This window comes from Papaver somniferum, chromosome 1 (assembly GCF_003573695.1).
Source record: "Papaver somniferum cultivar HN1 chromosome 1, ASM357369v1, whole genome shotgun sequence".
Lineage (NCBI taxonomy): Eukaryota > Viridiplantae > Streptophyta > Magnoliopsida > Ranunculales > Papaveraceae > Papaver > Papaver somniferum.
In genome coordinates this window covers 173,590,341-173,613,191 of record NC_039358.1, presented here as the reverse complement: position 1 = coordinate 173,613,191, position 22,851 = coordinate 173,590,341, and the positions used below count along the sequence as shown (strand labels likewise).

The window sequence follows — 22,851 nt, the reverse complement described above, 5'->3', positions numbered from 1 at the left end:
TTGTCTCTTCCTTATTCCTCAAATTTACTTCTTCTCTTCAATTTCAATTCATCACTAAAGTTGTCGTGCTTTTCAGACAGATAATTTGCATCACTAAAGTCGACATGCTTTTCAGACAGAGATGAAGAAATAAAGGCAAATAATGAGAAATAGTTCCCCTCCAACAGCAGTTGCACTTGGAATGATACTTTTTCCATGTTTCTTCTTCTTTTGTTCCAAATGACTCCAAAGTACCTAAATACTCAAAAACAAACATAAGATACATAATTTACAAGAAAACTTAGCAAAGAAAGCATAAACATTAGATAAATATTAAGGTGTTTTATACACCTATCAAATTCCCCCACACTTAGACTTTGCTAGTCCTCGAGCAAATCAAACAAAATAATTCTAAAACATACATACAACTCCGTGTCGCTGAGGATATTGTTACTCTTAGCATGAATAACAAGCCTTTGAACCCCTAGGTTTCCCTAGTGGACGAGTTATAGTCTCGTGAAGGTTTACAAGAGGTGTACCTACAAAACCTTTTCTTCCAAATTCCAGCTACTTGTGACAATTTAATGACACTAAACAACTTTTTATTCGATGGCATACAGTCAATGATTATAGGAGGAAGTACCCACTTTCGAATCCAATTAACTCATAAATTAGTAATATAGCTTTATCAGAAAGTTGAACATAACCACAATACTCGGAATCTAATCAACCACAATCACATGAAAAGATTAAGAAGATGGATATAGAAAGTAGATGGTGGCGAACTGTTGACTAAGGTGAACGGTGTTTCCCATATCTGTCTGAAGGTCACTGCCAAAACAAACCTAAAAACCCTATTGGATTGAGCTACTGGTCTGAATACTAATATCAACACAGCTGGCATATACAAGGGAACCAGCGGTCGACAAACTTAATTTTAGATCAATTCACTGGCATATACAAGGTAACCAGCGATCGATTTTATTCAACACAATAATAATATTTTTTCCTTTTCCTTTTTTCCCTTTTTTTTTTTCATTTTTTTTCAATGACATCATGATTGGATCTTGTGGATCCAAGCGCATGTTTCTTGTCAGCAGATTACATGATAGTTCCCTTGGATCCTGCACTCCACACTTGCTTAGGCGACGGAGACAGGGAGAACACACACATATTGCTTTATCCAAGTGTCATATTTATTCCTTTTGGTCAATTGGTCGGTCTCTTTTTTTCTTTTTCTTTTTCTTTTTTTCTTTTTTTGTAGTAACTCAGTCACTCTATTTCATCTTAGCAGTGATAACAATTCGATGTTCGTGCCCCACCAATTCACTTAGAGAAACAATAGATAAATATGGAAAAATAAAAATAGAACGTGATATGGTGACGACTCCGAGATATGATGACAACTAACATATTATGTATTTTTATATTTTGTTCGTTTTCATATGAATAGACTCTACTAATAGGTTCCTCAACTCCTACAACCACGATGTTTCCATTAGTGTAAGGAACGAGTTGCTAGACTTTGGAGTTTATCAAGCAAGTTTTTTTTTTATTTTTTCTATTTTTCTATTTTTCTATTTTTTGCTTTTCTTTTTTTTCCTAAAAGCATCAAATCAACTAACTATACAAACATATAAATGCTCCCCCACACTTAAACTTTACATTGTCCTCAATGTAAATTAAGTCATTCAAAGTAAAGTTCAAGGTGGGAAATTCCGCAATTTATATGCAAAAACAAAGATAAAATGCTTATAAATAAAAAGATAAAGATAAAGATACAAAACCGTTGGGTTGCCTCCCACTTAGCGCTTGGTTTAAAGTCGTCATCCCGACTTTCTGCTTGCTTGATAAGGCTCCTCCAGAGGGAGTACTTCCACAAGGTTAACTCCTTCCACGACTTCCGAAGAGAAGTTCTCATAATATGGTTTCAGCCGGTGCCCATTCACTTTAAGTTCATTTCTTGTAGCTAAACTACGAATTTCCACTGCACCATGAGAAAACACATTAGTCACAATAAAAGGTCCAATCCAACGTGACCTTAATTTACCCGGAAATAATTGCAAGCGAGAATTAAACAAAAGCACTTTCTTCCCAATGCAAAATTGTTTCTTTGTAATCATACTATCATGAAATGCTTTAGTCTTTTCGTTGTAAATCGGTGAGCTTTAAAATGCATCATTGCGAATCTCCTCTAACTCTTGGAGTTGCAACTTCCTTTGCCTTCCAGCACCATCCAACTCCATGTTGCATTACTTAATAGCCCAAAACGCCTTATGCTCAATTTCCACGGGTAAGTGACAAGGTTTACCATACACAAGCCTAAAGGGAGACATCCCAATAGGTGTCTTGTATGCGGTTCTATATGCCCACAAAGCATCATTGAGTCGCATACTCCAATATTTCCTTGTTGGATTCACCGTCTTTTATAGAATGGATTTCACCTCCCGGTTGGAAACCTCGGCTTGTCCATTTGTTTGTGGGTGGTAGGGTGTTGCAATCCTATGTGACACATTGTACTTCTTTAACAAGTTTTGCAAGAACCTATTTTTGAAGTGTGAACCTCCATCGCTAATTATAGCCTTTGGAATTCCAAACCTTGCAAATACATTTGCTTGCACAAAATCTGAAACAACTTTAGAATTATTAGGTGGGGTGGCTTTAGCTTCCACCCATTTCGAGACATAATCCACAACAAGCAAGATATAATAATTCCCACTAGAATTGACAAAAGGGCCCATAAAATCAATTCCCCATATATCAAAAACCTCAACAAATTGAATAATAGTTTGTGGCATTTGATTTTGGGCACCTAGATTGCCCGTTCTTTGGCACCTATCACATGTGATACAAAATGCATGCGCATCCTTAAACAAAGTTGGCCAAAAGAAACCACATTCTAGTACCTTGAGAGCGGTTCTCTTGCTCCCAAAGTGTCCTCCACAAGCATATGAGTGGCAAAAAGACAAGATAGAATTAAATTCTAATTCGGGAACGCACCTTCTTATTACTTGGTCACTACAATGTTTCCATAAGTATGGATCATCCCATATGTATTGGTTTCCTAACTTCTTAAGTTTTGTCCCTCTCAGCACGAGACAAGTTTTTTGGGATTTGTTTAGAAACTAAGTGATTAACAATATCAGCGTACCATGGTTCTCCAAAGGCAATTGAGAATAGTTGCTCATCCGGGAAACTTTCACGCAATGGGATAGCTTCCTTGTCTACAGCAAGACGACTCAAATGATCCGCAACGGTTTTCTCAATTACTTTCTTGTCTTTGATCTCTATATCAAATTCTTGCAAGAGCAAAATCCATCGTATAAGCCTCGGTTTCGCCTCTTTCTTCATTAGCAAGTACCTAACTGTTGCATGATCAGAAAAGACAACAACTTTTGTACCAATTAGATAAGAGTGAAACTTTTCCAAAGGAAAAACAATAGCTAACAACTCTTTTTCAGTGGTTGTGTAGTTTTGTTGGGCTTCATTGAGTGTCCTAGAAGCATAATAAATGGCATGAGGTATCTTCCCCACACGCTGCCCAAGCACCGCACCAACCGCATAATCACTTGCATCGCATATGAGCTCAAAAGGCTTGCTCCAATCCGGTGGTTTAATGATAGGGGTTGAAATCAAAAGCTATTTCAAACGATTGACTGCCGCCACACACTTTTCATCAAAGTTAAAAACCACATCTTTTTGCAATAAATTCAAAAGTGGTGATGCTATCTTGGAAAATTCCTTGATGAATCTACGATAAAAACCTGCATGACCAAGAAAAGAGCGTATCTCCCTCACCGTAATGGGAGGGTTTAGAGCACGAATAAGGTCTATCTTAGATTTATCGACTTGCAAGCCTTTAGAAAATATTATATGGCCTAAAACTATGCCATGAGTTACCATGAAATGGCACTTCTCCCAATTTAGCACAAGATTTGTTTCAACACATCGTTCAAGGATTAATGATAAATTGTGCAAGCAAAGGTCAAATGAATCACCAAAGACACTAAAGTCATCCATGAAGACTTCGATTATGTTTTCAACATATTCTGAAAAAATACTTACCATACACCTTTGGAAGGTAGCTGGAGCATTGCATAATCCAAAAGGCATCCTTCTATAAGCAAAAGTACCGAAAGGACAAGGGAAAGTGGTTTTCTCTTGATCCTCCGGCGCTATCACAATCTGATTATAACCTGAATATCCATCAAGGAAGCAATAGTAAGAATGTCCAGCTAAACGTTCAAGCATTTAATCAATAAAAGGTAATAGAAAGTGATCATTCCTAGTGGTGGCATTAAATTTTCTATAATCAATACAAACCCTCCAACCGGTTTGCACACGAGTTGGGAAAAGTTCATTCTTATCATTCTCCACCACCGTCACACCTGATTTCTTTGGTACTACTTGTACCAGGCTTACCCACTTGCTATCGGATATGGGGTAGATAACACCCACATCCAAAAGCTTGAGTATCTCCTTTTTCACAACTTCCATCATGGGAGGGTTCAAACGACGTTGCGCTTCCCTTGTAGGCTTTGCATCATCCTCCAAACGAATCTTGTGCATACAAACGGCAGGGCTTATACCCTTGATATCGGCAATTGTCCATCCTATGGCCGTCTTGTACGTCCTTAGCACCCTTAGAAGTTTTTGCTCCTGTAATTCACTAAGCTCATTAGAAACAATCACAGGTAAGTCTTCCTTGTCACCCAAATATAAGTACTTTAAATGACTTGGAAGAGGTTTCAATTCTAACTTTGGAAATTTAACAATAGAAGGCACAAGTTTTTCATCATTGCAAGGTAAAGAAGCATATGAAATATTCTTAAGTGCAGATTTTTACGGTAATGAGTCAAGAGAACCAATGGTTTATTTAATCTCATCACCGTACTCCAAACCATTATCAATGGGTGTAGTGAGCACGGTTTCCAAAGTATCAACACCATTCAACTCAAACATTTGTTGCGCCAATGTATCCATCACATCAATGGAGAAACAAGAGTGGACATCACTAGGATATCTCATCGTCTCGAAAATGTTGAAACGTATTATTTATCCATCAAACTTCATAGTTAGCGTTCCCTTGTCAACATCGATAATGGTTTTCGCCGTTTTCATGAAGGGACGCCCAAGTAGCAATGGAATAGATGAGTCCGATGAACCTTCATCCATTTCTAACACGCAAAAGTCAGCTGGAAATACTAGTTGATTAACCTGCACAAGAACATCCTCAACAATACCCATTGGGTAAATATTAGAGCGATCGGCTAATTGCAATACAATTACATCCTTTTTAAGAGACCCAAGATCGAGTGAGTTATACATAGATGCAGGCATAACATTAACGGATGCACCTAAGTCCAACATAGCTTTGTTAAATGTGGTGTTACCAATTGTGACTGGAATGTCAAAGCTACCGGGATCCTTGCATTTCAGTGGGAGTTTGTGTTATAAGATTTCTGAAGCATTCTCCCCCACACTTAGCACTTCATTACCTTTGAGCCTTTTCTTATTGGTACACAAGTCCTTCAACACCTTTGCATACTTTGGAACTTGCTTGATTGCATCTATGAGTGGTATGTTCACATGGATCTTCTTGAGAACGTCTAAAATCTCCTTTTCTAGTTCCGCCTTCTTGGAATTTGCAAATCTACGAGGAAAAGGTATAGGAGGAACATAAGTAGAAACCGGAGTTTTAGAGTTATAAATAGGTACCTCAGAAGTTTGGGGAGAGTCCTCATTTTTCTCCTTCAAAACAGGTTCCTTTGGTGTTTCCACCTTGCCCGAATCAGTAACTTCGGATTGCACAAGTTGTGTACCACTTCTCAAAGTAATTGCATTTACACCCTCTTTTGGGTTGATAGGTTGATAAGGGAGTTTCCCACCATTTTGTGCCTTCAACTGGTTCAACTCAATAGCCATAGAACCAACTTGAGTTTGCAACTCCTTAACCGTACTCTCCGTTCTTTGCATAAAATATTTCAACAACTCTTCCATACTTGACCCCTGATTTTGAGGTTGTTGTTGTTGTTGTGGAAATTGTTGTTGCTGAAATTGTTGTTGTTGTGGTTGAAATCCACTCGGACGGTTGAAAGTAGGTTGTTGAACCGCTCCTTGCTTGTTCGCATAGATAAAATTAGGGTGATCTCTCCATCCCGGATTGTAAGTGTTGGAGTAGGGATCATACCGTCTTTGTTGATTTGGAAAGACCGCATTAGCTTGTTCATTGGCGTCTTCATACCCTTGAAGAGAACTTGGTATCACCGCGGCTGCAACTTGTTGCATCATTGCTGTCATGTTACCCATTTGTTGACGAAGTTCCTCGACCTCTCTCACTTCATTTACTCTCCTAAGAAGCACATCCGATCCACGACTTGAAAATTGTTGCGAGTTCGCTGCCATGTTCTCAATCAACTCTCTAGCTTGTGCCACCGTTTTGTTCACTAGTGCACCACCACATGCAGCGTCAAGAAGATTCCTATCACTTGTTTGGAGTCCTTCAAAGAAGTATTGGATTATCATAGCGTCACTGAATTGGTGGTGAGGACAGCTTGCCACCAATCTCTTGTATCGTTCCCAACATTCATATAAAGATTCTCCCACATTTTGCTTCATTCCGCAAATCTCCTTGCAAATTTGAGTAGCCTTTGATGCTGGAAAATATCTCTCTAAAAAGAGTTTCTTCAACCCATTCCATGTTGTGACACTTCCGGAGGGCAAGTAATACAACCAATCCTTAGCACTATCCGCCAAAGAGAATCGGAAAACTTTCAACATTGCACCATCCGCATCAGAATCCGCTGGAAGCATGGCCATGACAATGATGTGGAAGTCCATAAGATTCTTGTTTGGGTCTTCATTCACTATGCCATGGAACTTTGGTAATTCTCTAAGCAACCTCGGCTTGATCTCAAAAGTAGAGTTTGTTTGAATACACCATTGCCGTGTATCCGGCTTGTGAGAAGCCAAGTCCTTGAGTGTACGATTTGCATCACCCATTGCTTCTTCTTCTTCTTCTTCAAAAGGTGGTTCTTGTTCAACCTGAACCTCTTGTTCTTCTTCTAGTTGTAACTCTTCTTCCACTTCTAACTCTTGTTCTCCGTCGTGTCTTGATTTGGTTGGAGTATTGTGCCTCTTCGAGTAGCTATCCTGTACCTTGGATAGTTCCAATCTTTAGAAGCCAGGGATTAGGTACCTGAAAAACAATTCTCACAAACAAGTAAGAAAAACTAAACAAGAAACAAAAAGCAAATACGGAAGCATAAATTATGATAAGAAACTAAAAAATTAACAACTAGCAGTATGCCTCCCCGGCAGCGGCGCCAAAATTTGATTGTTGTCGTATGCGTCAAAAATGATTTCACTTTCCTAAAGTATATGATAAGAAAGAGTTCGTTTCCAAAGAGAGGCAATTGTAGTTATTATGTATCCAATTTCCTAAAGAGGCCATTTGGGGGATTTCTGATTTTTATGTAAACAATAAAAGTAAATCAAAAGCAAAGTAAATTGGAGAAATAATCAATCAGAGAAAGTATTGATCAAGGAATTCATCTTCAATCTTAAACGAGTGCTTGCATACATGATTAGAATTACAATTTAATCTCTTTTAATATCAAACTCCTAGAGTATCAAGAGAGCAAGATATTCCATTAATTTCCTAAGTTCATCAACACACACATTAAAGATGGGTATGTGAATTCTACCTAAAGAATAACCTAACGCCTTGCACTAATTAAGTTCAACTCCTAGGAGCATTAAGTTTTGGAAATAGGCTAATCAATGCAATCGTCATACATTGCGCATGAAAACTCGGACAATGGTTAAACTCTACATATGATGACGAGAGTGTATCACTACAAACCGTAATCATATCATGCTACTTGTATTCGGGATTATCGCTTGATGAAAAACCCTAAAATAGCTACGGAAAAGGATGCAAGTTCAATTAATTGGACACTTAACTAAACAAACACCTACATCCTATCACAATACATCAATCCTGTGATTATTAAAAACAGTAGAGATTTGAACGATAATCAAGAGAGAAAACTAATGCATTAATCAAGCACAAGTTTTAGAAATAGGACTACATCCTTAACCAATAATGAATAAATTAGCTACAATTAACTATGGAGTTCATCATAATCAATAGTCAAATAAAGAAGATGAAAGCAAAGCAAACCCTAGTAGCGTAAACAAAAGAGGCTCTCTCCTGAGCTCCAAGAATAATACGTCTTCTCAAAGTTGTAGAAAGACTTCTCTTTTATAGCTCCTTTTGTTCCAAAATTAGGTCCAAGTCTTCAAAGTCCATTAGATAAAAAAATCCACCAAGCCCATATGTGAGAAAAACCCATGTAGAAATTATCCCAAAAATATGTCGCCAGAAAAATGGGCCCACCGCCGGAAGTTGGCCGAAAAAGTGGTCGGAGAAATATCTCAGGTGACCGGCAAAGTCCACCCGGTCACCGGTCAAACGGGTCAACTCGGTCAAAGCCAGACCGAGTCAGAGGCTGAGTCAAACAACTCAGCTGAGTCTGAGTCTAACTGGTCTGACTTGTCAGGCCATAGTCTTGCACAAGCCTTAAGTTGTGTTGCACCATCATTGTGCTTCACTGCCAGCCATGATGCCCTGTTAATTCCTCTCTTTTCTCAATTTCGGACACAGAAATAATGAGAAGAGAAATTCCGGTTTTTAGGTTTTGTGTTGGAATGGCATTGGTTACAGCCACCCAGGGAGAGTAGATAAGGGATACCCAAATAACTCTAGGCACCCGAAAAGTTGATATGAGCCATCAAGGAATGACAGCTCATTTTTCTCCAGTGCGCTTCCGATAGCGCTTGCCTGTGCAACGACGATTCTGCCCTCCTTTCTCTAAGTGAACGCTCTTTTCTTCTCTCAAATATTTCCACCAACAACATTTGTCTCTTCCTTATTCCTCAAATTTACTTCTTCTCTTCAATTTCCATTCATCACTAAAGTTGTCGTGCTTTTCAGACAGATAATTTGCATCACTAAAGCCGACATGCTTTTCAGACAGAGATGAAGAAATAAAAGCAAATAATGAGAAATAGTTCGCCTCCAACAGCAGTTGCACTTGGAATGATACTTTTGCCATGTTTCTTCTTTTTTTGTTCCAAATGACTCCAAAGTACCTAAATACTCAAAAACAAACATAAGATACATAATTTACAAGAAATCTTAGCAAAGAAAGCATAAACATTAGATAAATATTAAGGTGTTTTAGACACCTATCACAAATGCACGCCAGAAAATATCAAAATTCTCAGGACTGAGACACGAATACTTTGGTGACATGAGCATATTACCTTGACCGACCAAGGTTGGCTCTTTGGCTTGCAAGAGGCCAGTCGCACACTTTTTCTTCATTTGACCTAATTTGTTCACATTAGGTTCAAACTCTTCCAAACAATTTGGAATTTCATAAAACGATCGTCGGTCGGTCCCATGACCAACCAGGGCCCGTTTAATGACCCCTTGGTCGGTCCTTCATCTCTTCATAATTTATTAGGTTTTATCGCCTAAGGTTCAGACGAACATTATTTAATGAATGATTAAACCAGCATTTAATCATCTTTTCACCAATTGGTCTTCAAGAGACTTTGGTATTTTGCTCACTAGAGCATCTGGGCATTACATGGTCGACTCATCATCCCATGTAGCCGGTCCCTCCTTCACTTCGTGGTTGATTTTCAATAAATCATCAATTGATCAGCAATTGATCGAAATTAGGGTTTTTGAATACAAGGTTCATAATTCCAGATTCAAACGCTAATTATTTTACGTTGATCCCCTGATCAACATTTTAATTAATTATATTCGGTTCAGTTGTCAGTATTCTAAATTAATATTTTATTTAGTTCTGTTACCAATAATTCATCAAACGAACAACATTCGCTCAAATGAGCAATATTTGCTCAGACTAAGGAATATTGGTTCAACTATCAATATTCAACAATCCATCGAATGAGCAATATTTTTTCACCTCAACTATCAACATTTATTCGATAATTATACCTCTGTCTCAACAGACACGTTCAATTCATGAGTTTCAGAACATTTGTTCAACTCAGCAATACAAAGACTCATCGTCTCATCAAGTCAGCAACTGACTAACTAAAATCACGAGATATCAATCGTGTTACATGGGGGGATATTAACTAGGGTTTTGGTCTGGTTTTCTACGGCACGTGTGTTTATACATACGATGAGAATGTGAGCAAGTTGTGCAATCAGTTGGAGGAGTTAGCAAAGTAGTGGATGGAAAATCAACCAAGTCTCCGCACGATGAGCAACTGTTTTGACACGATTTCCACTTCGCCACTCTTTGACTCCATCAACTGTCACACTTCATGGGATCAAGGTGTTTACAATTCTAGCAATATAAATAAGTCTCTGAATCATGATTGAAACAACAAACAATTTTCATAAAAACAAGAGCACACGAACTCATCGTTTGAAGAAATTACTCTCAACAGAGCAAATTCAATCAATCAGAACTTATCTTATTCTTCACGCAGAATACAAAACACACCTACAATCTTTGATCACCATTGATCTCACACATTTGTCAGCATCCCTCTTACAGATCGACCCATCCTCTCTTGTGACTGAATTGACTCTGGAACGACCATTGTCTTGGTTTAGGACGGAGTCCTACAGATTGATATCTCGAATTCAAAGCACTCCCTCTTGCACTGCATCTGTGTGAGGTTAGAAAGTTCGCTCGGTTCAAGGATTTTCCTCCGCACGGTCGTCTCCCCAATTCCTTAAAAACCAGCAACTCGTTTTTCCCCATCTACATATTGGCGACCACAGTAGGAGATCATTCTCTCGGTTGCAATCTCAACTTTCACAAAGATGGTCGGTCTTAGGTCTGGGTTAGTTACTAATTCGGGTTCAACACCCGACCCTAATATCGCAAGCTTTAGTGGTACCGCCAATACCACTCCTCCGGCGCAACGTGCCACTACTACTCCTCCAAACACTGGTGCTACAGTGATCACTCCTGCCAATGCTGCAAGTAATGTTACTGGCACTATCAACAATCCACCTCCTAGCGAATCTCCCGAAGAAACCAGAGGAAATCATCCTACCATAGTTGATCTCATGAAGGTTCAGACTGAAATGGCTGCAACGCAGAAAGAGTTGTGTGCTTATCTCAAAACTCTCATGGACAAGCCTGCGTCTGAACAAACTCAGCCTCAACGCGAGAAAGGAAAAGATAAAGAAACATCTTCAACCGCTGATCCTGAAATCTCTTCAATCCATGTTGTAGATGATGAAGAAGTCCGCAAAGCTACAGACGATCCACCCGCAAAGGAACCTGCAAGTTTCATCACTCGAGAGGACCTGGGGCGCTTTTTAGAAGATCGAGGAAAAGACAAGACATCATATGTCCACCGTCACCAACCTCCATACCCTGCTGCTACATAAAGGATTCCTCTAGAAAAAGGTTACACCTCTCCGACGTTCACTCTTTATAATGGAACGAGCAATGTTCGAGAACATGTTTCTCGGTTTCTGTAATTATTGGGTGAACATGGGCATAACCATGTCGTCCGTTTGAAGGAAATATCAAAGTCTCTGACAGTCAGAGCATACACATGATACAAAAACATCGCACCAGGAAGTATCACCAGTTGGGGAGAAATGATCAATGCATTCTACATGAAATACTTCTTCATCTCAGAGCAGATTACTCTCTCTGATTTAGGAAGAATGTCTCAGAAGAATATTGAACATCCGAAGGACTATGTAAAAAGGTTTAGAATCCAGGCTTTGGATTGTCATGGCCCAAATGTCACTGAGCAGCAACTGGTGGACTTGTGCATTAACGGAATGATCCCGGTCTATAGAGCCTTACTGAAAAATCTCTAATTCCATACTTTCTCAGAGCTTCATGAAGTAGCCAAACGATCAGCGACTACTGCACCTGCTTTACTGGAAAGTGCAAAGTATGCAAAGGTCGAGGAACCTTGTAGTAGCCGACGCCTGGTCAACAATCAGTACAACCTCAACAAATGTTGTCGCTGAAAGGAATGAAAGGAAAGCCGAAACACAACATCATAGCGCTTCCCGAACATCCCAGGCTCCTCTGAAGGCGCAAAGAAAAGATAACCAATTCTGAAATGCACAAATCTCGATTCGTCATCAACGAACGGGGAAATGATCAAACGGGGACTCAAACTTCCCTCTACCAACTGAAGAAGTGATCGAGTTACTTGAAGTATGGGTTCTAGATGATGCAATCAAATTGTTGTTCATCAAAGAGAGTCAACTGAAGAAAAATGGAGAATCGCAGGTACTGTCACCTTCATAGATTCATCAATCGTCCAACAAGTAACTGCAATATTTTGAAGTACATCTTCAAAGAGAAGATTGATCCATAATAACTTCAACTGGGGACTGAAGGAGTACACAAGAATCCTCTCCCAATCAGAACCTTTACACTCTCTGAACAACCAGTCAAAGAAGCAGTTCAATCATTGATCGAGCATATCTATGAAATTGCTTCATCTGTGTAAGGCACAAAGGAAATACATGTTCACAACACCGTATTACATTGTGTCAGACATCTTTCTATCCCGGAAATACTCCTTGAACCCTCATCCACAGACAAGGAGATGCACGACTGGGGACTGCTTACCACGGTCCATCTCAGAGGAAATGAATTCGGAAGAATGTTGATCGATGAAGACACCGCCATCAACATAATTCCACTGAAAACCCACAGAGCCGTTCATGATCCCATTTCAATCAGAGACCTTGAAGGAACGCTCGGAAATACTTATGGCTACATCACTCTCAAAGTGAACATAAATTCAACCTGGACAGAAATCAAGTTTCACATAATCATGAAGATCCAGGATATGACATGTTCTTCAAACGAGCGTGGATCCACGCTGAAAAGATAGCTACTAACAAAGCGCCTTTGGTTGCACATCTCTCCAATGAAGAAAGTTCTGATCCAGAAGATTTGGTGGACATTCTATCAACAGAGCACTTGGGGGAATTTCGAACTTTGACGGGGTTGAAGCAAGAACCTGCATAGACATTCATCAGGAGGTTCCACACTCAGGCAAGTCTCATTTCTTCCATGTCTATGTCGTTTTTCCTCACATGCTATCCTAGCATGAGGACTCAATTCTGCTAGCAACTCTACAAGACGTTATGAATGGAAGCTTCACTGCTTTAGTATTTTACCAAGTGGCTGAATCTGACATTTATCTGAATCGAGCATTGAGACATTCGACAAAGAACACTTTGGGCGTTTCTCCATAGGCTTGCAGGAGTGTCCATGTGTCCCACAAAATCAGAAAGCTCTGATGTCTGCACAAGTGTTGAATCCCACTACCGCAACGACAGGAATGCTGAATCAGAAGATGCTCAGGGCCGAAATGATCAAACCTAAGACATTCGATGCTTAAGGAATATACGCTTCAACGCTCAAACATCTAAGAAGCCATCAAATTGTACTCCCAATCAAAGAGTACACCTTCAATAATGGCACATCTGGCTTCAGCACAAATATCTCGACGATGACACGCTGATTCAACAACAACACGATCAAAGTGTAACTAAACTGCAATCGACAAATCTTCATTATCCCATGATAAGACTTTTGAAGCGGATGCAACATCATTCATACATGGATGGAACTAACTCCTTCAACATACACTGGGAAACCTGAGGTGATTCCGTGAAACTTCATCAACGGGATTTCTTTAATCACAAGACCCTACACGATTGAGGAACTTCCCCTCTTCACCAATCACATCCAGTATGAAGACTGCTGCTGCTATCTACCGCAACAACGTCGACTCACTGACGAATCCAGTTCATGGTAAAGTCATGCTTTCAGGATCATTCATGTTGAACTCTCAGTACACCTTCATCTTAGGCACGCTCATCTCAGTTCGTTAATGTAAAAGGCTCACTTGATGGAGGAGCAAAGATTATATCTATAATCATGGTTCTAGCCTTTTCGGTCTTTGGAGCAACTTCAACCATGGTATCAACATCAACAATAATCTCTAGAGGAACACCATCCATGATATCAGCATCGACAAGGATATCTAGAGCGTAATCATTCATGACCTCAGCATCTACAACGGTCTTATGAGCAACATCCCGCTTCATCAACTATCTATTCTCTGAAGCATTACTCGATGGATCGTATTTCTTCGAGCCCTAACGATTCATATCAAGATGTGTAGACATGAAAAATGTTAACATGAACATCTTCCCAAAGCTTGCACGACAGACGGGCACAAGCCAAAGTCTTCTACAAGATGTTTTCATCGCCTCTACAAAGGAGATACAACACATTTCAGACCATGGGTTTACAAAAACGTACCAATGGGTGAGTAATGGGACAATGCTTCCTCAACAAAATATGTTCTTATATGTCTCTTCTACAACATACCAAAAGGGCGCATCAATCGGACATACGAGCTGAAAGATATGGCCTTTACTGCTAGGTCTATACGGGATTACAAATTACAAATGTGCATGCTTGGTTGGGTGACGTACATAACTCCAAATTGAGTGATTCTTTTCTCATATGATAACTCAGTCTCTTAGCTTCAAAAGTTGGGGTCAAGCACCAAATTCCAACCTCGTATGAAGTTCCTACAGTTTCCAGAGCATACAACATGCAAGCAGAAATTCGTGGACGGGATTCATAACCTCTACAGTCGATCGATGTGCACCAGGTCTTTCCACTAAGTCCTTCATCAAGGTACCTCCAACTTCGACCACCTAGGTATTTACATCAATTTTCTACCTGGGTCCTCTATCTAGGTCTTGCCAGAAGAAGGGAAAACGAAAAGGAGAGATTTAACAAAATACCGAGGACTGACGGTCCACTGATCATGACGATCAATTTCACAGTCCAAGACTCATGGAGATGGGATCTAGAGTGCTAATCATTCATGGTAAAAGGAATGTTACCGCCGGGACATGCAACCATGGTTATTACATCACACCTCTTGAGAGCAACCTCAGTTATGGTCCCGTGACCAGGGTTTCAAAAGTGATGTTTCTACGACTAACAGAAACAAGATAGCACTGCAAGCACCATGCTCATGTATCAATCAAGGGTTCCTGATCTCAAATGAATCGATGGCATTGAAATCCTTCATCGATCGTTTAAGGCACAAGCAAATGGTATAAAGACACAACATGGGTGTTTTGTAACAAGCTCGTCTGAGACGATTTTACATTGTCCTTCGCAAAGCAGCAAGCTGGGAGAAATTGGTGAAGAATCTATGGATGGGTCGTATACCATTCTCTTCGAATGGATGTTCTCTACAACATATCCAAAATTAACATTAATTGGATGAACGAACAAAACGATGTGGCCGAGACATCAAACTACATGACAGCTTAAAATTTTCTGAAGACTTCCTGGAAGTTTACTGTTTCATCGATTTCGGCCCCTAAACATGCTCAAAACTCAACAATCTTCTTTTCTAAAGCTTGGAAATTTCCTGGGCATGAGAAAACATGGGTAGATCGCGAAATTCCGACATCGGACGAAGATTCTACAACATTTTTGCTAGAAGACCTAACTTCTGAATTTTCTGATGACGAATTATGACGAAATTCTTCATTCATCCACATCTGAATCGGGAGCTACACCATCAACGCAAAGCCGAACTTCATATTCAGCTGATAATCTCATAAGTCGGCGGTGCTTCTGCTGATGAGATATGAGCTTTTCATCTTCAGCTCTTTTCTTGTGTGATACTTCATCACGTCCCTGCTTTCCCTCCGCATCTGCTAATGCCAATAAAGCATATATCTTAGCACGGACGATTCTCAGATGATCGAGAGACATATAATGTGTCATCTTTTCAGCGTCTCTGAAAGGTTGATTCACCTCGACATGAGCATCTGCGGAAGTCTTCATCTTTGACTTCGTAGAGCGTTCCGGAAGAGCCAGAAGAGTGGTTGTAACCAGAAGTCACCACTATCTGAGGCGAAAGACAACAAACGCGTAACAAAAATGGTAACAATCCAACGCTTACTTATTTACAATTTCACTAGCTGTAGCGATTATAACGTCAGAATTTCGAAAACTTGCTCGTTCCTTCAAACCTGCAAAGACGAGGAAAATTCATTATTCAAAATCATGACTTGATTTTCATAAAACTGTGAACAACCCACGTGAATTTTAACATCCACTGGTTTTTCAAAAACTGGACAAACATCCATTCTACAATTGTGAAAACTCACATACAGACATTATTTCACCATGTATAATCGTCTACTTTCAACAGTTGTTCAAAATCAAAACATTGATTTTACAAAAAAAATGTTTTAACGTGAAACTCACGTAAATTTTCTCCATTCGAGAGTATATTTTCAAAAAATTGTGAAAGCTTACATATCGAAAACAAATTTTTTCATGAAAGCTCATAGAATTTTTTTTTACTAACAGACGCACGTCTATTCAAAAAAAATTCTCACGTACAAGCATCCACCTTTGAAACGAGAGTTTGTTAAAATCTCACATATTTAAAAAAAAAAATCTCTCTTTCATTAGGGATTATTGTTAGTCTCTTAAACTAACGATCGAACGAACGTTCGTTCCTAAAACAAGGGTTTTTACGAAACTCACGTCTATACATGCATATGTATATATAATTTTAACATGAACGACTCATGAACAAGTTATCAACTTCTGAAAAAGAAATTAAAAAAAAAAAAGCGGTGCTACACCAATTTATGCTCGTTAGACGATGCTCTATCATGCTACTGGGATCTTCGTTCAAGCCATGGTTCGCTCGCACAATCGAAAATCTGGTAACATCTTATCTTACGACTAAGTTCAATTACTTATTTCGTTTATAACTAGAAAATCACCATCCAGTGCTGACTGAGGAACATGACTGTCCCTCACTAAGCAGGGGACTTAATGTAGATGGTGGATTTTCGACAAGGGATAAAATCGTAAAACCATAATTATACATGCTCCTGATCCAGCAATCAGATGAGTATTGAGGCTCATGTCTCTCATCGAAGCATGAAAGCTCATGCCGCAAGAACCTCTGACTGAGAATACTATCTCTCAGAATATATGTAGATGTGTAGTCTCTCAGCTGAGGCAACGGCATATCTCATAAATACTGAGCAATTTCTGTAAAGATTTATACATAGAATCGAACGATTGGACGTCTCCTAGACAGCTTACCTGCTAGTATAGAGCAATAACGTCTTCAGGATGTAACAATGTTTTCCCTGACTATATAAAAGAAATATGACGCTTCAACAAGCTCGTATTACTCTACTCTCAGATAATTAATGCTCCTAGACAACAATCAATTAATTATATCTAATCCTTAAATTCATTAACTGAATATTAGGAAATATTCAACGTTTTTCATAATATTTCATTACTTCAATTCGTGGTTTTTCCCAACAGAATTCCATGGGATAGTGATAAATATTCAACGTACGGGCATATGAGCCGCTATCGAGTAAGCCCGACCAAAATGGTGCAAGTGTACTCAGCAATAATGCACTAACGAGCACCTGAATGCACGAACGAGCATTCCAAAATACGAAGGAACGATGAACCTATGCAAAATAGGAAGAAAAATAATAATAATAAAATATTAGCTAAGACGTTAGGGGACTGGGCCCACTGGACGACCAGTCACGTCGTGTCCAGTCCTACGCCTAATTCTCTATTTTATTATTTTTCCTTGATCTCATGAAAATCCCTTCATTTGAACAAATATCCTTCATTTTGAGGAAACTCCTCAGTTTTGGTGTTTCCTCCGTATCAAGGAAATAATAAAAAATTAGGAAAGGTGTCGCGGGACCAAGCTCACTAGCCGGTCGGTCATGCCCTAGTTGTGGCCGGTCCCACACCTTGCAATATTATTTTATTATTATTATTTCCTTTATCCCATGAAATTCCTTGGTTTCATGATATTTCCTTCACATCAAGGAAAAGATATAAAATTAGGGAAGACTCACGGGACCGGGCCCTAGCCGGCCGACCATGCCCTAGTCGTGGCCGGTCCCACACGCCCCTTATTTTATTATTATTAATTATCATTGTTTCCTTCATCTCATGGAAACTCCTTCACTTTAAGAAAAACTCCTTTATTTCAACAAACTCCTTGATTTCATGGTATTTCCCTAAAATCATGAAAAATAATATAAAATTAGGAAAAGTGCTATGGGACCGGGCTTATTGGCCGGCCAGCCATGCCTTGGCCGTAGCCGGTCCCACACTTCATGATTCCTTATTTTATTGTTATTATTTCCATCATCTCATGCAAATTCCTTAACCTTATGAAACTCCTCGATTTCATGGTATTTCCTTCACATCAAGGAAATTACATAAAATTGGGAAAGGTGTCACGGGACCGGGCTTGCTAGCCGTCCGGCCATGCCCTAGCCGTGGCCGGTCCCACACCTTGTAATCCCTTATTTTATTATTATTTCCATCATCTCATGGAAATTTCTTAGTTTCAGCAAAAACCCTGAATTCTTCATATTTTCTCAAATGAATGCTCAAATGCACACCAGAAAATATCAAAATTCTCAGGACTGAGACACGAATACTTTGGTGACATAAGCATATTACCTTGACCGACCAAGGTTGTCTCTTTGGCTTGCAAGAGGCCAGTCCCACACTTTTTCTTCATTTGACCTAATTTGTTCACATTAGGTTCAAACTCTTCCAAACAATTTGGAATTTCATAAAACGATCGTCAGTCGGTCCCATGACCAACCAGGGCCGATTTCATGACCCCTTGGTCGGTCCTTCATCTCTTCATAATTTATTGGGTTTTATCACCTAAGGTTCAGACGAACATTATTTAATGAATGATTAAACCAGCATTTAATCATCCTTTCACCAATTGGTCTTCAAGAGACTTTGGTATTTTTCTCACTAGAGCATCTGGGCGTTACATGGTCGACTCATCACCCATGTAACCGGTCCCTCCTTCACTCCGTGGTTGATTTTCAATAAATCATCAATTGATCAGCAATTGATCGAAATTAGGGTTTTCGAATCCAAGGTTCATAATTCCAGATTCAAACACTAATAATTTTACGTTGATCCCCTGATCAACATTTTAATTAATTATACTCGGTTCAGTTGCCAGTATTCTAAATTAATATTTTATTTAGTTCGGTTACCAATAATTCATCAAACGAACAACATTCGCTCAAATGAGCAATATTTGCTCAGACTAAGGAATATTGGTTCAACTATCAATATTCAACAATCCATCGAATGAGCAATATTTGTTCACCTCAACTATCAACATTTATTCGATAATTATACCTCTGTCTCAACAGACACGTTCAATTCATGAGTTTCAGAACATTTGTTCAACTCAGCAATACAAAGACTCATCGTCTCATCAAGTCAGCAACTGACTAACTAAAATCACGAGATATCAATCGTGTTACATGGGGGATATTAACTAGGGTTTTGGTCTGGTTGTCTACGGCACGTGTGTTCATACATACGATGAGAATGTGAGCAAGTCGTGCAATCAGTTGGAGGAGTTAGCAAAGTAGTGGATGGAAAATCAACCAAGTCTCCGCACGATGAACAACTGTTTTGACACGATTTCCACTTCGCCACTCTTTGACTCCATCAACTGTCACACTTCATGGGATCAAGGTGTTTACAATTCTAGCAATATAAATAAGTCTCTGAATCATGATTGAAACAACAAACAATTTTCATAAAAACAAGAGCACACGAACTCATCGTCTGAAGAAATTACTCTCAACAGAGCAAATTCAATCAATCAGAACTTATCTTATTCTTCACGCAGAATACACAACACACCTACAATCTTTGATCACCATTGATCTCACACATTTCTCAGCTTTCCTCCTACAGATCGACCCATCCTCTCTTGTGACCGAATTGACTCTGGAACGGCCATTGTCTTGGTTTAGGTCGGAGTCCTACAGATTGATCTCTCGAATTCAAAGCACTCCCTCTTGAAGTGCATCTGTGTGAGGTTAGACAGTTCGCTCGGTTCAAGGAGTTTCCTCCGCGCGATCGTCTCCCCAATTCCTTAAAAACCAGCAACTCGTTTTTCCCCATCTACAACTTGTAAAGATGAACTTGGCCAAAGCGAAAGCTTGCCAACACATATTTCAAGAAATAGATAAGCGAGATAAACTCGGCTCGAAATAGCAAATGTGTATAATCGAAGTTTATATAGCAATACGACTTTTGTCTCAAGATAGGAGATATAGTAGATAGACTTTTGAGTGATAGATAAGTTCAAGTCTCCACATACCTTTTAGTCGATGAAGTTCCACCAGTTCCTTGAGTAGTTCTTCGTCTTTGTATGATGAACATTGTGGAGTCTAGAGCTCAACTACACTTTCTATGCTAGTCCGAGACTTAGCTATAAGTAGACTAGAAATCTTGACTTATAATTTTGGAAACTAAACTTGACAAACAAGCTTAAGATAGCAACGCTTGCAAGCTCGACCGAGCAGTGCTCTAACAAAAGTTGTGTTGTTTAATTTATTGAAGAAGAAATTTACCGAAAGTGGTTTAGATTTAACCAAGTGTCTGTCTCATGGCTTCCACAGAATTCTTAAGCAATTTCATTCAGCAGTCAGCCATATGCACTATAAAGATGTGGATTTCATGCACAGTAACGTACTCCATACATATAAGATAAATTGACGAGCAGTAGAAATATAAGACTTGAAACAAATAAACTAGCAGTATTCTGAAAAGGCCATGGGCTTTGTGGAGAGGACAACTAGGACAAGTAGTATGTGGCGGTGAATTCCTTTCTAGTGATCACTAGCTAACCACATTGCTCCAAATAATATCACACTAGCAGTCTGCGAGGTATCTTGCTAATTAGCTTGGTGTTGTTGGAACTTGGGATTAACGATATAAGGACAAGTAGTATGTGGCATTGAATTTCAGGTAGTGAATATGAAATGTAACCGAGCATGTGGTGGTTCATGATGCAGCTTGGGATCTAACTGAAACTCGAAGTTAAGCAATTGAGACATCTGTATAACTGTTGAAGGTACCCAATACATTGTTAATAAGAAAGTTTAAAAAAAAAAATCCCATAAAGTTGGAATACATAACTGTTAATCAAAACAACTCATATGTTTGAAAACAAAGATTAAAATAATTAAATAGAGGTTCAAGATAAAGCTGCAGTTATTACAAAGATTAAAATGGCAAGGACTCTCATCCTCACAGATCAAATGAAAAAGTGAAACAGGAGTTCATTCATCATCTGATGTCTGCAAGTTGGCTTGCAGGTCAATCCAGAATCATCTGATGGATTCATCAAGAAACTCTCAAGTCATTATATTATTTGGAGATGTCTCATCCTTTACATACCCGAAATTCAAAGAGGACACACTAATTAACCAAGATATATACATGAACCAATTGTCAACTGGATTTAGCTAAGGTGCCAGTTCACCATGATCTGTGTTCTATTTACATACATACATGGGAAAGAGTATTACGAGCATATTTACAATCCAACAAAATAGGAGCAGTTTACCATTTAACACCTGACATAGTACTGAAAACATAACATACGGTGTGAAACTCAATCCGAAATCACACATACGGTTTGGAAACCAAAGCGTATACAAACTCAGTTACCAAACATATAACCTATGGTGTGGATTTTTTTTCAAAATACAGATACGGTTTGAATACCAAACCGTACACAAACTCAGTTACAACTACGGTGTGGAATTATCCATATCCAGTGGGGAATCTAGGTAATTTTTCCTACAGTTTTAAAACCACACTGTAAGCAGACGCAGATGAACATCCGGTATGGAAACTGAAGCTACGGTGGGGAATCTTAAATTGACCTACGGTTTGAAAACCAGAACAAATGATGTAGCAGTTAAAGATACGGTTTGGTTTTTTGAAGATTTCAAACCTTACGTAGCCTACGGTATGAAAAATAAGAACTCCAAACCGTAGGTCGCTACGGAAATATTTTTTTTGAAAATCCTAATTCAATCCAATCTACCTACTCATGCAATAAAAACCAATGAAATAAGATGGGTTTTTGATTTTTACCTTATTGAAGTCATTTCGGGTGGATTAAATGGTGTCTCAACTCTTTGATTGTTCAATTCATCATCTTCATCGGATTGAGCATTTGGTCTTGCACGTGATGGATTAACTGGTTTTCGATTCTTGTTTCTCTTAGGATCATCAGTACGTCCCATAATCTTTATAGAAGTTTTAATCGACGATGAATAATTTTGATAATCAACAATTAATGAAAAAAGAAGTGATGGAAAGCGATGGGGGAGAAGAAGAGGGTGAGAAGCGATGGAGGTGAAGGAATATAATGAAACTGATTTTGGTTTTTTTGGTTTATGTTTAGGTATCTACGGGATGGAGAGTATTTTAGTATATTTGAATATGATTTAGGTCCCTTGATCATCTTTTAGGACACTAGAATCTTTAGGAACCCTCAAAACTTGGAACCCCTGTAATAGGTTTCTTTTAATAACTGTGTTGTAGCGTGTCGAAGCCAAATGATTGATCTATTTTATAAAAATTAGACTTTCCATGTGTCTATCTCCGCAGTTTGAGGACTAGATGGCTTTTGACAAGAACGGACCCCCCCTATGCACTTTTACATGAATCCATATACTGCCAAGTAACATTTTTTCTGCTATTTGCTAAAAAGTTTCATCCAATCGTAGTTTTGTGTTCCGAGTCTGCTCTTTCCCCTTGAACATCTCACGAAATCTGATGGCGTAAAAAAAATCTGAAGAACACTCATAGATGTCGGCATGGTTTTCATTACTAAGACAATGCTGACAGTTCATCAATT

General features: G+C 39.0%; 1 long non-coding RNA gene across 1 annotated transcript; it reads right to left on the bottom strand.

Moving 5' to 3' along the window:
* Positions 1-21,137: 21,137 nt before the first annotated feature.
* On the bottom strand, positions 21,138-22,548 carry LOC113308299. Its single transcript, XR_003339650.1, has 2 exons — positions 22,083-22,548; positions 21,138-21,782 (listed from the first exon to the last, which is right to left on the bottom strand). It is a non-coding gene; the product is annotated as an uncharacterized LOC113308299 (long non-coding RNA).
* Between the last annotated feature and the right edge of the window lie 303 nt (positions 22,549-22,851).